At 38.1% G+C, this 14,541-nt stretch overlaps 1 long non-coding RNA gene across 1 annotated transcript in view; it reads left to right on the top strand.

The window, feature by feature from the left end:
* The window catches only part of LOC132078859 (uncharacterized), a 216,804-nt gene that overhangs the window by 84,290 nt on the left and 117,973 nt on the right, over positions 1–14,541 (top strand). The window contains exon 3 of the long non-coding RNA XR_009419332.1: positions 10,850–10,894. This is a non-coding gene — a long non-coding RNA (uncharacterized LOC132078859). The remainder of the gene's footprint in view (positions 1–10,849; positions 10,895–14,541) is intronic.

The raw sequence follows: 14,541 nt of genomic DNA, 5'->3' as shown, positions 1-14,541 counted from the left end.
CAAGGCATTTATTAGTGGACTAAAAGTCCATAAATCTTCTTCCACATGAGGAACATGAGTGAGATTTGTGGCATGGCTGAGATCCACTTGAGTTTAGATGTCATTTTAAAGGTATTCACCCTCAGAATGAAACCAAAGCAAATGAAACTCTTTCAAGTCTCCATATCTGCTATAGATAACTGTTAGAAAGGTTCTGTCAATGTACAAACTTCATGGTCTAAAATAATATTTTATTTCTAAAAGGGAGGAGTAGAACATTTCCATGACACTTGAAAACAAAGAGGATTGGTAGCTCTGTTGATAAAACTCTTAACCAAACCAAATGTTTTTTTCAGATTTCAGTTTTATGGATGTTGGTAAAGCTGCTGAGGTGAAAGGATTAGTTATTCACCTGTTTCTTTCCTGATGCACCCTTTAATTTGCCTGTATGAGACCATTGCCAGTTTGTGGGAAATGTTTCTGTGACAGGCCAGACCCCAGAGCAGTACTTGAGGTGCTGAGAGCACCCTGCTGCTGGGTTCACCTGCATTTTGGCATGGGAGTTTTTTTCCTTGCAGGAGGTGGTGGCAGCAGGTGTGCAGTGATCATACAACCTGAGCATGTTTATTTGGCAAGAGGAAATGAAAATGGAATGAAATGAAATAGCAAAGGTGCTTTTGCTTCATTTAGCAAAAGGTGCCAAAAATTATTTGGCATGAGAGAAGCTGGACAATAAGCAGTGCATCTTTGCATTTACTGGTGCATCTGTTTGACATGAAAACTGATCAGCACATGCTGGGAAACCAAACTGGTCTGACTTAGGGGTCAGGTGTATGGGCACAGTCAGACTGCTGCAAGTGGTGAGACCTGGCTCTTGGCTTGCTCTGACATCAGGCCCTGCTGGTCCCTGTTGATCTGCATAAAAGGGGACCAGTGTTGAACCATCATTTTAGCTTGTTTTTCTTTAAATATTATATCTGAACTTGTGGGGGCCTGAATATATGTATTGTTATGCAGAGAGTCCCTGGTAAGATCTATGTATTGTAAGATCTGTGTGGGTCCAAGTGGCTCCAAACGAGCTACAGCTGCAAAGTCCTTAGCTGGGCAGCAGCTGTAGCTCATGAAGGTAGCTGGAGTAAATAGGGGCGGGTTGAGAGCCCAGGAGGAGCCCCTGAGAAGACAGGAAGGACTGTGATGCATGGAATGGAGAAGGGCCCCAGCAGAGAGGCAGGAACAACACTGCAGTGAAGATTACAACATGAACTAAACTAATGCAGTAAATATCCCAGTAGGCAGGCTAACCCACCATCTTTATAAGCCACTGCAGAGCCACTCTGGGGCTCTTGCAATCCTATTAAAGAAGCTTGGTCCCTAGTTGCTCTGAAGAGGAGGAGAGTGCTCTTTGAACTACATTCTGAGAAGATCAGTATGTTAAATATTTCAGACTTAAATAAGAATTAGCAACATTGTTCTGTCTGAAAGTGATTAATTTTGAGAGCTCCTCTGGCAATCGCTGTTAAAAGTCTTTGTATTAAATTTGCCATATTGCAGTCTCTGTTTCCATTCCATGTTTGAATGGCAGTTCATTCCACAGGCTCAGTGCAGGGGAATTATGATGGTATTCAATTAGCCAGGTAGCCTCTGAAGATTTGCTAATGTACATATAAAATAGAAATCCACTCTTAAAGCTTCTCTGACCTCCACTTTCGTTTCAACAACTAAATAATGGTTATGTAATGTACAAAAGGCAGCCACTCTGGTGGCATCCCAGGGATGAGTGCTGTCCCTTGTATACCACAAGCACAGCCTGCACTGATGGGGGCAGAGACCAGAGAGCTGACAAAATGCTAAACACTGCTTTGCATGAGAAGGTCTTGTGTAAAATGGGATGTGTGGAACTGGGAGATCAAAGCTTGCTTAGAACCATTTTGCAGCAGGGAATGAAGATCCAAATCCAAATTCTGGTAAATAATATATGCCCAAAGATTATACCTTGATTTTTTTTTCTAAAAATTAGAAAACATATGTGTGTGTGTATATATATGGTAATGTCAAAGATAGGTATTCCATGTGCACAAGGAAGATCTCTGCTTTCAGGATTTGTGACTTTCATTGTAGATAAAAGGAACTGACAAAGAAATAAAAGAACAAAATTAAAACTCCAGGAGAGAATAGAGTATGCAAGACTCCCTTGTTAACAGCAGACATCTGCCAACGTGCAGACAAGCTATGAGGGGAGCTTGTTTTATCCTTAGAAGCATTATGTGGAAAATAGTCCTACCAGTATTAAGTTGTGTACACTCCAAACCAAAGAGTCCCTTGTAACAAATTCTTTATCAGATTTCACATAAAACAATCTCATCAGTTTATTCATAACACAGTATTTGCTTTTGATCATTTATGTGTTTTGTTGTTGCTTTTTTTTGTTCTGGTTTTATTTTTTATAATGAAAGTTACATTACTACTCTTCTGTTTTTAATATGATTATTATATGTGAAATCTTAACAGATTATAAATTCCACTTGTTTCTAGGACTGGAATTTTTTTATCTCAGGCTTCATAAAACTGAAACATTTTTTAAACATTGAAGAGCCAGAAAAAAGTGTAATCTATAACTAATAGGCATTGCATATTTCAAGCAAATTAGGACATACTATTCACTAGAAGAGATTCCTGTAAATTCCATTATGTGTAAAGCATTCTGAACAAAGCAGTTATAATGCACAACAGTAGAAATGCCAAATGTGGTCTATCACTTAAACAATGTATTTCTGAGAAAGAGTTTGCTGGTGTTTTAATGATGTTTCTATTACTATTTAAGCTTTCAGGGAGATGAAATATTTTACTCTGAGTGATGGAAACTGAGAAGCTGTTAGAGTGAACAGATGAAGGAGAGCATGCAAAATATACACTGTGAAATTCCATGTTTGACCTGACCATTGAAATAGAGCATGAGTTTTGAAAACAAACACACACAAAAACAACAGAAACCCCTACAAAGGAGTTTTGATGTGTTATAAAGGTCTAGATCACTAATGCCAAGGAATTTTCTCAGTTTTGAAATGCTTGCAGCAAGTGTTTGTAATCCCTCTCTGAGCTGACTGTTGTGCAAAGTACAACACTAAAGGAAAGCTTGTGGAGAACATTGTGATGCAGAAAGGAATGGTTTGTGAGTCTGTAAGTAAATAGAGGCCAGGGCCATGCAGGATTTTCATTATTAATTTCTCAGTTGTTTTTCAACTGAGTATTGTCAGAGCCGTATTTGTAATCTTCAACTGGAATTTAGACAACATCCTACCAAAAACACTGTATACCCCATTTTTCCTGGCTCAGTCTCTGTGGAGGGATAGAATGTAAGAAAATAAAGATAGTGCAGAAGGTAATCTCACACCTGAGGAGCTGCAGCTGCACTAATCACCAAAGATTAGGAACAGGCCTGCCCTTAATAGGCCACAGCTGTGTCCAATAAGAAAAGTGCTACAAAAGAGTGGGTTAGCTGGGTGAAGAGACAAAGGGAGTTTGTTGGTTGTGCTGTGAGGAAGAAGGAGTTAGTGCTGTAAGGAGCTGCCCATGAGAAATCACCAAGAAGGTATGGAAACTTTGCAATAAGATTATAACAAGTCTCCAGTTTTGCTGTTGAGCCTCTGACCTTGTGTCCACATAAAATAAACCAAACAGGTAAAATCTACAGAAGAAATCAAATTATTTTTTTCCAGCCTTCATTTAGCAAAAGGTACCATTTACCAAGCTATTAGGTGATGACATCTCTCATTTGGTATTGAGAAATTGGGAAAAGACTGTGCTGGACTGTGAATTGTGTGAACAAGTTTATTTTCAGTAAAGGAGCATCAACTTGTAGCAATGTTCTGGCTTGATTCAAGGAGGTCAGCTTTACACTGGCTAAAACTAACAATAAAAACCCCAGAGATGGTATCTCATTCATCAAAGTATGAAGTAAGAACCAGAGATGGACATTCCCTTCAGAAAGTGACTTTCTGCAGCAATTTAAAAATTATAGAGTAGCTCATTACTTATAAGGAGGTGGTTGCAATAAGATAAAACTTCATCCAGTTTCTTCAGTACTTCAAAGAGAAAGAGACAGTTTGCTTTTAGCTACAAAGGGACTCTAAATTGAGATTAGAGCTGAGCATGTATGGTTTGTCTGTTTATTAGGTGATCTAATTTCAGCAGGGAAGGCATTTCTCAGTTGCAGCAGTTAAAGCTATTGATGTTTTAGTGGGAACCCCTTAGCTGTTGAAGTTTGCATCATGGAAGAGAAAAGTGTCCATATTTTCTAAGGGTTTTGCATAAGTTTTCAAGGAACCATACTGAGAATTTATTTTCTCTGGGAAGCAACCACTCAGATAAAATTGTCTTAAAGAGCATTAGCCATGCCTTGGGGGTGGTGAGCAAGGGAGAAGTGAGGTGGAGCTGGCTCAAGGCATTTTGACTTGAGTGTGGCTGGAGGCAGCCTGCTGCCACCTGGCTGGGTGGCATTGTGTCCTGCTCTGCCTGCACCTCCAGAAAGTCTCAAAAGCTTCTTCTGCAGCCAGGGTCTGGCACTGGGTGCCTCCCTCCCTCAGCTGAGAAACTCTTTGGGAGCTATTGGTTTTTTTCTTGCTTGTTCTGCCCTGCCTGTGCTAAGCAGTCATGGGGGATGTCATGTTCCTTCTTCACTGACTGGGGGGTCAGGACAGGCAAATTTCTGTGTCCCTTTAAAACTTTACCCTCTGAATTAGTCTACCAATGCAAAAGAGTCAATGGACTGATCCCAAGCCTGTAAGACAATCTTTGTTTAAAGAAGAGGAGAGTTATATTTCAGCATTTTTGTGACAATTATCGTAATCATGCTAAATTATCCATAAACCAGAAAAAGGTATCAGTTTTACATTTGAAGGAAAGTTTTTTATTAAAAGATAGTTTTGTTTGGTATTTTATGCCTGGGATATAACCGCTTTAGCCACCCAGAAACCACTGTGGTTGTTTTTTTCTCTATTATTTCTGGGCAAAGTTAGTGAGGAAAAATATTAGAATCTGAGGCAATTCCAAAAGATGTTTTCTTGCCCTGACTTGGTAATTCTGCCTTCATAATTTCATGCTGTCTTGTGGATTGTCATCCTGGTTATATATCTCCTTTAGCCACAAAAAGCCTTTTAAAATGGGGAATAAGTTCATGTTGTGGATCTGGAATTCAGTTTGGATTAGCAGCAAGGTGGAAAGGGGCTTTGCTGTGCCAGAGTCAGGGCAGGGAGTCTGTCCTGACTCCCTGCACTGTTTTGGAGTAATCCTGTGCAAGTTCCTGTGCTTTTGTAACCAGAAACCCATACATTGAGCAGAAATTAAACATTTAAAGGTATTCATAATATTGTAACATTTATGGGTTTTTTAATTTTGGGGCTTTGTTTGTTTGTTTGGGTTTTTTTTTGTGAGTAGCTAATGAGACTTGTTCTTTATTCACATATTCCCAGAAGTTAATAATTGTGAAAAAGTCACCAACTATCTCTCTTAGCAACACTGTGCATTTTTGGAGATGAGGAGGCACAGCTTCTTCAATAGCTTTGTTGCCTAATCTTTTGTTAAAAGACATTAAAGTATTTTTATACCCACAGTGGACAAGAATATTCTTGAATACATGTTCCTTTTGCAATACTTTGAGGAAAGTCAGAGGTTCAAAACTGATTTTACAAACAGAAAATTTGACTGGTTGAACTTGTCCAATTTATTTTTGCTGAAAGTTGCTATTTTGAAATTTGAGTTCTTTGCCTGTGCACATACCAGGCTAGGGTTCCTTTTTCCAAGCCTAATTTCAATAGAAGGATTTATTTCAATGATTACATTGTATACATTTCACTTACCAAATTAAAAAAAAATCATTCCACTGAAATTCAAAAAATAAACCTAAAGCAGTGTAAATTATTTTTGTAACATCTATCTTCAACATAGAATGAAGGAATGAAGTCTGGAATAATTCCTGCATTGAAAATGAAGACATCTGGGTTCATCCTTGGCTCCACTGTTGTGTTTTGTTTAAGGAAATTGTATAATCTGTCTCAGCTTTAGTCTGTAAAACTAAAGAATGTACAAAAGTGTTGTGAGACTATTGTTTCTCATGAGAGCAAGTGCAAAGCAACTTAAGAGCAATAGTTTTAGCTGCTAAATATAGGGTTGTAAGTCATGATGGTTTATGTATTGTATGTGATTTATATGGTGCATCTAGCATTTTCCATCTGCATGCGTCATTCTGATTTCTAGAGTTGCACTCATCATTCTCTAAATATTTCCTATATAATTTGAGAACAAAGTTCAGCCTGTGGGTTATTAATGAGTGAATATAAATATTATTTAGTGGGTAGTTCTTAACTGGTTAGTTGCTTGGTTTTCTGCCAACGAACTAGTTAGTTAGCAGAGAAAACACATGGTGTTTTTTCTACTCTTGGGTTGGATTCAAACCCAAGAGAGTAATAATTAGTACTTACGCAGTGATATCCAGTTAGTGATGGATCCTTTCAGAGATGGATGCAGCCAGCTGAGTACTTGTGAGCAAGGCATTACTCAATCCTTCAATGGCAACTCTTGCAAGTCTGCTGTTTAGAAATTGCCGATTCTTGCATTATTTGTCGTTCTTTCATCAAAGTCTTATTCTGTAGTACTCGAAGTCTGAAAATTACAAACTTCAATTATTTTGAGCTACTTAAGTCACTCAGAAATTGATGATGCACAAAGGCAACTAACAAAGCATGGGGCCAAGTACTGGAGAGTGGGATACATGAGAGCTCTGCCACACCTGCTGGGTCTTGGCTGCATTTGGCACTGCTGGTGCTCTGTTTCCAGCACAGTATTTTCTTCCATGCTCCAAGACTGTACCTGGCAAAAGTAGGTTTTCCTAATCACCTTGAACTATAAAATATCTTGTTCCAGAGACTGGATCTGGGTTGTGTTTTTGGAGACTCTGTAGAACCATTAATAGGTTTCAATGGAGGACTTTGCATCTTTAACTTGCTCCAGTGTTTTTAGTGGTTTTTGGGGTTTGATTAACTCATTTGTTTTCATTTGCCTATCTGCTATATTTTCCCCTAAGGAAGTCTTGTGATTAGGTTTATAGGCTCCCCCTCAAGGGAGAGCTTATTGATGCCTTTTCTAGTCTCTAAATAGCATTTTCCATCTGTTTCTGCTTGCCTGGCTCTGGTTGTTCTAGTGCTTGTTTTTGCAATTTTTTTTTCCATACTCTATTTTCTTACCATTTTATATCACTTGTGAATGTCATATATTCACCAGAGATCCCACTTTTGTAATATTTGACCATTCCTTCAGTCTGGTGAAACAGCAGTGGTGTCATCTCACCTCACCTCATAGACAAGGTAGAAAAAAGTGTGAGGGATTTTCAAATGGTCCCAGAGAAGTTCCTGAACCCATGGCTTGACATGTTAGTCCAGATTCTGTGCCATGACTTCTAACTTCTCTGTCCAGCATATCAAAATTGAGTTGATATTGTGATGATTTTTAAAACTGCTTCATCTCTTGGGAACACAAGTTTTCATAGACTATGCTGGTACCTATTCAGAAGAAAAAAAAAAGGTTATTTTTGCAGCTAAATAGCTAAGAAGGTTTGGGCAGGTGCAGAAAAACTGGTAAAAATTTCATTGGTAGAAATTTCTGAGAAGTTAAAAAATGCTAAGATGTATAAATATTATATAGTGCACAGGATGTAGCAACTTGCTGAAGTGTATTGCTGCTCATTGAGGCATATCTAAGCTTCTCTTCCTCACAACTCTACTGAACTTGTAAGAATCTGCTACGACTTTAAAGTACAAAAACCCCAAAGCAGATCCATAATCTCCAGGGCTGTAAGTGTTGAGTCCAGCAGCTTTCACTTGCTGCACAGTTCCCTTCTCCAGGATAAAGGAGAGCAGAAAATCTGTGTTCTCTGCCCTCCTGGGCTGCTGTGAAGGAGAGTGGCCTGCCCACGGGTTCTGTGCCCTGGCCACTTCAGCGCCTCTGGTTTACTTGGGATACTTAATTTGAACATTTGGGAAATTAAAAATGCAGCATGGAGCAGTGTTTGGAGCTGCTCTGCATGGGATACTTTTCCACTAAGTCATTTTCCAAAGGAAAATGATTCTAGTAATGCTCTTAGCCAGAAATGTGTTGGTATGCTTTTCAGGATGTCTTGGAATGCTAGCACAACAAGTTCGCTGTACAAATCTAATTATCTCAGCTTTCTTTTTTTTTCTTTTTGGCAATGTTATTTGATTTATTTTTGAAGCTGTTAATGAACTGCATTGGGAAAGAGATTACATGATTTATGTAACATTTATTTTCTTTTATTCTTTGTGATCTGCCTTGTTATAAACCATGAATTGTTTAAGTGCTTTTTTTGCTTTGAACTAGCAGGAGAGTGGCAGCATCTCTTGTTGGATTTGTTCATTTTTTTAAATGAATCTAAAACATGACTTACACACCAGGCTGTACTTTCACACAAAGGACACCTCTGTGGTGATCCTCCGTTTTTTAAAAGAATAAGTGAGGTTCTCTTCCCACCTTTGGCCTCACTAATGAGATCTACAGGGGGGAATCAACATCACTTTTCTCTGATGGCATAATGACAGAGTTTCCTGGAGATTGAGCTATCAACACTGATATAATTTAATTGGGGAAAGAGTTTAGTCCAGCCACAGGCATGCATGCTCAGCTGGAGAAATGCTTTTTTCTAGACTAATGTCGTTTTCTAGTTTCTAAGTAGAAGTTCAGGACAATCTTTCTGCCCAAATATTATTTAATGTTCCTGAGAGGGAGAGCATTCCCTTGGCCATTGAAAGCCAGTAAGTTTATTTTCTACAGATAACAACAAGCTTTTTTGCAAGTTTGGGAAATCCTGATGAAGTGGTGAAATCAAAATACTGAAAAATTAGGTTATTTTAATGTAATATTTTTAAAATATCTCTAGAATCAATGGTTAACTTAACAATGTAAGTAAAAGTTGTATGGGACTGTTTTATAGAGGTTTAGTGATGTTCTACAGCTGAGATTTCTGGTGTTTTGGAGCAGTTTCTCAGAAGTGAGTGTATAGCTTGGCATGCCAGATTACAAGGCTCTAGAGAAAAACTTCAAGGGAAACTAATCTTGCTGTCACTTTTTGTTCTTTCAAGTAGTTGACCTTAGTTTTTACAGTGGTTTCAGCTATTAAACAAGTCTCCTTTTTTGTTACCTTTTAATTGCAAGAATATATGTTCTGAACCATAAACAGAGCTGAAATTGCTGACTGCACAGATAGCCCTGTCACTGGAATTATTGCAATAATATTTTGTAGTCTTTGTGACAACAACTTTTTCAAGGAAAAATAAAATCCTGATCTCAGCCAGTTAACTACTGTATATAGTGGAACATATATATAAGACATATAAAGCTATACACATTGTGTATATACACATGTACAACACTTTTTTTTTATATAGGAGTTAGTATTAAAAGCCAGAATCCTTTTGCTGGTTTTGAACATCAAATAATTTCCAGCCTAAGAAATATTTCCTACCCACATTTTCACAGTAGGGACATTCTGTCTTCTGCCTATAACCTGTGTTTGAACAAATTCTGATCTTAATGATATAGGAAAGAGAGATGATGTTTGGATTTTCTTTTCCTCCCACTGTAACTAAGGGAAAGCAAAAGTGATGTTAATTGAGGAATTAGTTCACATAAAGGGTCAGTAGCTGGGATTAGTACTTAAAAGTATTTCTTCTCTAAGAAAAATAAATGCAATGTGCAGTTAGCATTAAGTAGTGCAATTTTGTACTTCAAATTATTTAGAAAGGTAAAATATTTTCCCTATGATTTTGTGATTCTATAATGCAATATCAGCAGTTTTGTGCCGTTTAGCTAAGTTTGAAAAATGACATTATAACTTTTCTTTGTTAGTTCCATTTTTGAGGTGAGGTTATACAAAGTGTCAAGCTCGAGTCTCCTGTGGAGTCTGAGTTGAGAGTACCTCAAGGCTGTGTTACAGTGTAGGACCCAAACTGGTGTTTCCAGAAAAATTAAAAAAGGCAATACAGAAGGGCTGAGGTGGGAGGCCAGCTGTCTATTAGATAGTTTTATAAATAAATGCTTTGCACTCTGGAGAATGCTGGCCAAACACTGTGACATGTCTTTGTATCTGGCTTGCAGGGTATCAGTGTGTTGTGACATTTACTCATTTCCTAGAGGAATAAAATGTGTTCCTGTGTGATTTGCAAATCCAGCCTGGTTTTACAAAGCCTGGGTAGCTGTTTCCTGAGCAGCCACAGTATTTTTGCTGGATGATGAGCACTGTCAGCACCCTCACTCAGCGCTGCTGGAGGACCCCGAGTCCCTCCACAGAGGGATGTGGAGCCAAAGGTCACCCCCAAAGAAACCACCCAAGCTTTGGAGCAGTTCCTGCTGCTGCTGCAGTAGCAGAGCTCACAGTCCTCTGTGCTCCAGTGCCCAAATCCCACCCTCAGTGCTGTGCCTGATCAAATAGTTACAAAGCAATGACACAAACCCCAACACAAAGATCTCACCAGTCAGTTACACTCCCTTGTAACTACAATGCAAGACTAAATTTTGGTTTACTGGAGCTTGATTTTGATTGAAAACCCAGCTGCCCTTTAAAATATATGGGAACACAAATTTGCTTGAGAAACCAAAAAATCTTCAGTCCAAAATCCATTTTAAGTGTGATGGTACATTTCTATATGCATTCAAAATATTCTCTTTTTAATCAGTGTTATTCCATGTAGCAGTGTCCATCTCTGAACATAAACTTTAATACTCACATAATGTAGCACATTGTTTTTCACAGCAGATTTAACATTATCCTGAATTTTGTTCTTTTCTTTGGTTTGTTTATTTACAGAGAAAAATACCACAGGAGCTAGAGCTTCATGATTTCTATCAAAAGGTAAGAACTACTTTGTTCAAAGATACCAGAATGATATTTGTCAGTTCAATATGAATCTGGTTGTAAAAAAAGAGGTAACAATGATACATAAAAACAAAATTTAATGAAAAGAACTCACATTATGAGTGGATTTCATGAATCATGTAAAGGTGTGCATAAAAAATTGAATATGTACACTTTAGATCTCAGATCTGATAAATATTTCATTGGATTAAGAAATGCACTCTTGAAGCTTACCTGTATATAAAACATAAGAATGCATTAGGGAGGTAAGGTACTCTGTCAATTAACACACTTGTGTATATGTCTGTCTGTCACTGAAAAAAAATCTTTGTAATTATTAGACTTAAGGTGGCTGTATCTTTAAAATTTTAAAAATGGATGCTTTTGAATGAATAGAACTAACTGCTGAGGTCACTACTTGCATAAAGTGTGATGGAGGAGAAATATAACTATGGGATCTGCTACTACATGCACTCAAAATACAGCCTTGATGTTCTAAATTGTCATCAGTGGAATCGTCTTGGAGGGGAAATAAGGTTTAGTTCTGCTGCCTCCAAAATCAGAGCTAAGATTACAAATGCAGAGTTAGTCCAATACCTGATGCTTTGGACAGCTGGTTATCAATCTCCAAATAACACCACATTTTAGACCTTCAAGTTTTAGGGAATTCCAGTCATGAAAATGCTGTTCTGGGTCAGCCCAACAGTCAGATGGGGGGCTGGGGCTTTTGAGTCATGAAAAGTACACCTGGAACTGGATTTAGTCCCCTTGAACATCTGCATGTCTGCATCACATTACCTGTCCAGCCTTCTCTCAGTGCAGCATTTCTGAGAGCTCCCTTCAGCATTAGGGTTTTCTGTAAAGGTGCTTCTTCTCATAAAGTTTGATATATTTCTTATTCTTCAGAATTACATTTATAATGCACAGAGGAGGTTTTGATGGGAAGTATCAATACCATATTGAATGATTCTATGGCCTGGATTTGAAAAGCCTGGGTACCAATAATCAGTTCTGTTTCTTTGGATTTTATTGATAGTGAATTAACAGATGGATATTTCTTTCCTGATATCTGATATGTGACTGTGTGAAAATCCTAGCAATTCAATATAATAGCAGGGAACTGACTCTTTAATAAGGTGAAAGAAAACTTAACATCTGAATTCAGTAAGTGATAAACTAATAATGAGTTATCAGCAAGCAAGATGAATGCTAATATTTCTTCAGAAGCTGTGACAAGTAGTAAAGAATATGTTTCTGCCACTTCAGAAAGACAATGGTTCGGGTTATTTTGAAATGGACGTTTCTGTTCATGTGTCTTTCATCTACCTGCTTATGCATTTGTATAGGTCTATTCTTTTAGATTCAAGCTCCCTTTAGATGTTGAGGGGAGGAGGGACAAGCATTTTCAGCATTGGAATCACCCTAACTGGTAATGAGCAATGTACAATGTTTTCTGAAGAATAGCTACCAGCTTCTAAGCTAGTCTTACTGCTGTAGGTACAGTTTTGAACTGCAGAGCTGCATGTGAATGTGGTACTACTGCAAAGTTCTGCCAGTGTAATTAATAGCAGAATTTGGCTCAGGTTCTGCAAGACTTTGTGGCCATGTTTTGCATGAAAAATGCGTATGTGGTGGTTGTGGTTTTATTCTGATGTGGCTGAGATCAGCAACTGCTTACAGAATCAAGAAGCCATAATTGTATTGTGAGCATTAAGATGTAATGCACACAGCTTCTTATGCATCCTCCATACCAGGGCAACCTTATTTTGCAAATCAGTTACCAGCTCATAATGGAGCAGATGTGTTATTGCATGTTTCTGTGCTTTTCCTTGCTGCTGAACAAGGCTGTTTCCTTCCCTCTAGTTCCAAATAAAAATGCTTTAGAAAAAAAAAAGAATCCCATTCTCTTACCCACTTTGTAACATCCAATAATGTTGAGTGTTCTGAGGTTTGAAGATGAAAGAAACAGGCTCTAAGTTATGGAGTTGGAGGACAATATAAACAAAGTGACCTTTGGTATCATGCTTGCCATGTTCTGATGAATAAATTGAGTTCATGTTTAACATTCAGATAATATTCCTGGCAGAGGAAAACATTGCCATATTAAATGTTCAGATCAGAATTGTTCAATGCAGACTAAATTAAGTTGGATCTTAGGACAGCAAACTTAAAATGAGTAACATGTGGCAATATTTGATTTAACAAAGAAATGTTTCTTTTTCCTTTTTTCCTTTTTTTAAAATCTTTTTTTTTTTTAATACTGTAAGTTTAAAAGTATAAAGATACACATGCCACAATGCAGTGCCAGGAACGTTAACTGCTTTTGATCTCCCTCCTCAGATATTAACGTCTCCCCCTGAACACCCCCCTTGTTTGGCGTCTTAAGAGTTTTCATACCAATAAAGATGCAGAGAACAGCAGTCTTTGCTTCTGTTTCTTCAGCTTGTTTTCTTGGTGTTGCATGATCTATGCCCCAGAGAGGTCAATTTTAATCAGCCCCCAGGCACTGCTTAATATTTAGGGCCAAATTGTCAAAGAGGGCCTCTGCTGGATTTTGATTAGTGAGCATACGATCGTTTCTTGCACTGTTGAGCCTCCCAAACACATGTATGTTTTTGCCTGCCAAAATCCAGTCCTGAACTCTTTGAAGTGAAGATGTGGTCGTCCATGCTACTGACATGTGCGTTCTTTGTTTGCAAATTGGATAGTTGCACATCTGTCTCTATCCGCCATTGATTACTGCTGTACAGCTGCACCTGTATTTGATTGTGGGAATGAAAGGGTTGGAACTGGAATTTATTTTTGGAAATGCAGTGCCAGCTTTCTGTGAGATCAGTGTGATTCTCAGTCATTCCTGCTTTGCTGTTTTTGCAGTTTGATCTCTGTAGAAATCTTTGGTCTGCAGGTATTGAGAGTAAAAGGTAACTATATTGCTAGCATTTTAATAAAAGGTTTCTTGGCTGCATGGGAGCATTGAGTCCAAGGGGAAGATATATAAATCTAGTCATCCTTGAAAAAGACCATTAGTCATTCGGGCTTAAGCAGTGTTTAAGGGAGCAGGAGCTTCATGCACAAGCTCCTTTAGATGGCTGGGATGATTTTTCAGAATTACAATTCCAGTAGGAATGCCAAGGATAAGCATAAAATAATGCCTTTTGCAAGGCACAAATGTTGGTGCTAACAGAGAACTGTTCAAAATAGCAGTGATTTACATAAGTATTGCAGAGCAGAAATATCCAGTATTTTGATGCCACTTAGATATATACTTCACTGAGATGAGGGAAGTGCTAAAATATTTCCCAGTTATTACTTATGCATGTGGTTATATTCTGAAAGATTGAAAATATTTCAAGATCAGGACTCTATGTGTCTGTTATAAAAGAGAAATTGGTGCCTACCTGAAGGATTATTTCAGTCAAAGATACAGGTTGGAGAAACACAGTCAAAGCTGTCCAAACATGCCTCAAAATTCAAGAAGTCTGCCTTACCCAGACTCTGTCAAACCTGCAGCATTGTGACCAGCTGAGATGCAGGCTGATTTTTATGTGGTTGGGAAATCAATCTAATATTAATTCTCTATGCTCAGTTTCCGAGAAACCCACTTAGGAAATACGTAAGCATCTAGGACATCCCTGATGGAGAAA

This window comes from Ammospiza nelsoni, chromosome 13 (genome assembly GCF_027579445.1).
Source record: "Ammospiza nelsoni isolate bAmmNel1 chromosome 13, bAmmNel1.pri, whole genome shotgun sequence".
In the NCBI taxonomy this organism is placed as follows: domain Eukaryota; kingdom Metazoa; phylum Chordata; class Aves; order Passeriformes; family Passerellidae; genus Ammospiza; species Ammospiza nelsoni.
The sequence above is the reverse complement of the archived record's forward strand: the minus strand, read 5'-3'. Positions and strand labels throughout refer to the sequence as shown.